The 3,764-nt window shown below is 43.1% G+C and overlaps 1 non-coding gene across 1 annotated transcript; it reads right to left on the reverse strand.

Moving 5' to 3' along the window:
- Positions 1 to 1,534: 1,534 nt before the first annotated feature.
- LOC138995266 (U6atac minor spliceosomal RNA) lies at positions 1,535 to 1,655 on the reverse strand. Its single transcript, XR_011468585.1, has one exon. It is a non-coding gene; the product is annotated as a U6atac minor spliceosomal RNA (small nuclear RNA).
- Positions 1,656 to 3,764: the final 2,109 nt, after the last annotated feature.

Here is a 3,764-nt window from a genome sequence, read left to right on the forward strand (position 1 = left end):
CAAACTCCCCATCAACCCTGCCTTGAGTGTGACAGGGGGCGGTGCCCCAACCCCCCAATTGGCCCTACCCTGAGCGTGACTGAGGGTGGCATCGCAACCTCCCCATCCGCCCTGCTCTGTGCATGATGGGGCGGTGCCCCAACTCCCCAATCGGCCCTACTCTGAGCCTGACCAGGGGCTGCACTTAGGGATTGGGCCTGCCCTCTGCCACCCGGGAGCAGGCCTAAGCCAGCAGGTCGTTATCTCCCGAGGGGTCCCAGACTTCGAGAGGGCACAGGCCGGGCTGGGGAGCCCCCCCCCCAGCCCCAAGTGCACAAATTTTTGTGCACCGGGCCTCTAGTGTGTTTATAAGTAGAGGAGTAAAAATGTGTTGAGAAAACAAAGGTTATATTCCCAAGTAAGTGTGGGAAGATGGACGTACAAAACCCAACCAACAAACAAGTGTCTACTATATGACCCCTCTCCCTTTTTATTAAATTTTTATTTAACTAAATGTACATAGATGTTTTAAAAAGTTAATACCTGGCCATGCTCATCATAAAAATCACCATCCCTGAGCACTACCCCTTTCCTGAGCCCTGCCCTCAAAACAACCACCTTCAACTTCCAGCTGATTCTTTTAGTCTAATCCTCCACACTACCAAATCTTATATTCATAGGGCTATATTTCTTAATATAATAATTATATACATTATCTATTAACTTGTTAAAGTGAACATTTAATTCCCTTATATACACATATATACATATTGTTCTTTTTCTCTTTCCAATATAGTGAAATCATACTTTTTGGTTAATTTATCAGCTTAAGCTTATGTTATCATAATAATGTAAGTATGATTCATTACTGAGCCAAGTAGTGAATTACAAATATGCTTTCCTTTTAGTACAATTTTTCCATAAGTTTGTAATTGCCTTATTTTTCACTTCTTTGGGTTTTTATAGCATTATTACTAATATTTCCCAAGCTCTCTAACATAATTATTAAAGTACTCTGTCTCTTATCTTTAGTGCTCAGGAAAGCTCAGAAATTGTAGAAATACTTACTGTAACACCGAAGGACAGCCTTCCTTGGTTCCTGAGGAAATGATTTATCTTTTGGGGACTCCTATTGATCAGATGTACTTTCAGGTCGCTGGCACCTCTCTGCCTTATCACAGATGCCACATAGCTTGTTCTTCCTCTTATATCTGATCTTGAGGGCAGGGTGCACTCTAATTCATTGTTCTAAGTACTCAGCTCAGTGCCCTGACGAGAGGCCACTCCATAAGCACAAATGAGGGAATAAATAAATAAGCTCTGTAATCTACTCTGGAGTCCTTCTGTGTTCCTACTGAATGAGGACAATGGCTCTGATGGCAGGAGACTGAGTCTAGTGGACTTATCTGTACACTGTGCTGAAAAACTTGAGAGAATGTCACATAGACTAGGAACATCGGTGCCTTTAAGTAACTGCTCCAGGAAGTAGCAGAATGAGAGGTCAAAGCAGGTCTGACTGAATTCTGTACTCACCCAGCACCCAACACCACCTTCCAGGCTCAGTCAAAGCCACAAGGCAGGTAGCAATTCCTTAATCATGTATATGTACCTGGGTCACTAAGATGTTTCCCATTTCTCTTCTGGGAATGCTAACCTTCTTTTCTTCCCTACAACCCTAAAGGCCATAATTTTTTAAATGAATATTTTTAAATTACAATAAGATTTTGTTTTTAATGGATTTTATCATTCCATCTGAAAAGTTTATAAAAGCAGTATTTTCCATCCCTGAGCCCGGGGTGCTCTTTCTGTTGTTCGTTTCAATTAAAATTTTTCTGAGACACCTCCAGTGTTTGTAAAGGCAAGGAGGGATTTCTCTTGAATGAGGAATGGCCTGTTGTCAGCTTGTTTTCCTTTTGGAAATCCTTGAAGATAAATATTTGCATTCTAGGTCACCTAGGAAGCAGGTGTCCCAGAATTTAAAAAAAAAAATAAAATAAAATTCTCAGCCTTTGGTGGTTTGCTGTTGAGCCGGCCAGTAGAGGGCGCCTAACCATCAGCAATAGTCTCAGAAACTTCCATAATGGGTTCAGGCATTTTATTACCTTTTACTTTCCAGCTGCCAAATTAGTAGCAGAATGGGATAATCCATTTCTCTTCATTTTGCAATTGTCTTGCATTGTGGAAAAGAGAATGCCTTCCTGAAAAATTTGGAAGCAGTGTTGGGGATAAAAGAGGAAAGCAAGGCTCTCCTGGTCCACTGGGGTTGGAATGGGTTCCATGCAGGAGGCTGTCAATCCTTGCATGGCGTTTACCTGATTTGGCGCTTACAATGTGGCCGCTGGCCTGTGGCTTTCTCAGCTATTAATAAGGCCTTTTCTGTGAAGAGATCAAATGTGTTTAATTTTCTTTAACACAATCCATATGAGCTTCCACCAGATGTCATGAAATCATACAACCGCAGACTGTTAGCAGGGACTTTGGAGATCCTTTAGCACACACTGGTCAACATACAGAGGAGAAGATCAATCTCTGATCAGGCAAAGCCCTTGGGCAATTAGTTAAGAGATGAACGGGTGTCAAATCCTGGCTGCTGACCATTCCCCATGACCTCCCATTTAACTTCTAACCAGGAAATTCCTGTCAACAGTACCTGAGTAAAGCCAGCTTACAGAGGGAGAGCCACTGGCAATAAGATAAATGTATACAGGTTTTCAGAAGGGTTGGTAGCACTTAATTGCATAGATAGGGATTAAATTCAGAACTGGGGTTTAGATTGGCTGGCTCTAGTTTACGTAGACCATCTTAACCTTTTGATTCTCATGCATGCCTTTGTCTTCCTTCTGAGTTTTTATTTTCCACTGTTCTCCACCCCAGGCCACCTCTGGGAGACAAGATTTTAAAAGGGACATTCACACCTCTTACCAAAGGTCACCACATGCTCCCTGATCTGGCCTTTAGGCACTGACTGATCTGCTGCTACCCTCTTCCATGCCTTTTTGTTGTTGTTGTTAATCCTCACCCAAGGGTATTTTGTCCATTGATTTTAGAGAGAGTTGGAGGGAGGTGGAGAGACACAGACAGAGAAACATTGATGTGAAAGACTCATCGATTGATTGCCCCCTACACAGGCCCAGACCAGTCTGGGGGTCAAACCTGCAACCCAGGTACATGCCTTTGACTGGGAATCAAATCCATGACCCTTCCATATGTGGGCCAACACTCTAACCATTTAGCACACTGACCAGGGTTCTTCTGTGCCTTTCCACCCCTCAGGTGTAGTAGTGACCCATTAGAACTTCAAGCTCATCCCAGTGCTAAGACTTTGCACTAGCTGTTTTCTTTGCCTGCAACTTCTTTCCTTCTGATCTTCACATGGTGAGGTCTTTCTCTTTCCAGTTTCAGCTCTTCCTTCACACAGCCATCCTTAACCAGTGGATGTAAGCATTCGTCCAATCACCCTTTATCCCATCATCTTGTATTATTTGCATCTCACTTATAACCCATTGGCAATGTTGTCGATTTTGTACTTGTTTTGGTCTCTCTCCCCGCTCCTATCACTAGAATCCGTGTTTCATGAAAGCAGACTTTGTCTGTTATGCGCACTATTTTATCCCGCCCTCTGGACAGTCTCTGACTCATGGCAGGCACTCAAAAGAAACTGCAGGGAAACATCGTTGTGTGCAGGAGCCTTTCCTTACACCTGTAGACAGAGCTGCTTTCTTTTAGGGGATTAAATATCTTCATGATTTTGGGAGGTGTCTTTTCTTTGAGCAAGCTTCAAGTTG

This window comes from Myotis yumanensis, unplaced genomic scaffold, assembly GCF_028538775.1.
Source record: "Myotis yumanensis isolate MYYU_CA2020_CCGP unplaced genomic scaffold, mMyoYum1.0.hap1 SCAF_16, whole genome shotgun sequence".
In the NCBI taxonomy this organism is placed as follows: Eukaryota; Metazoa; Chordata; class Mammalia; order Chiroptera; family Vespertilionidae; genus Myotis; species Myotis yumanensis.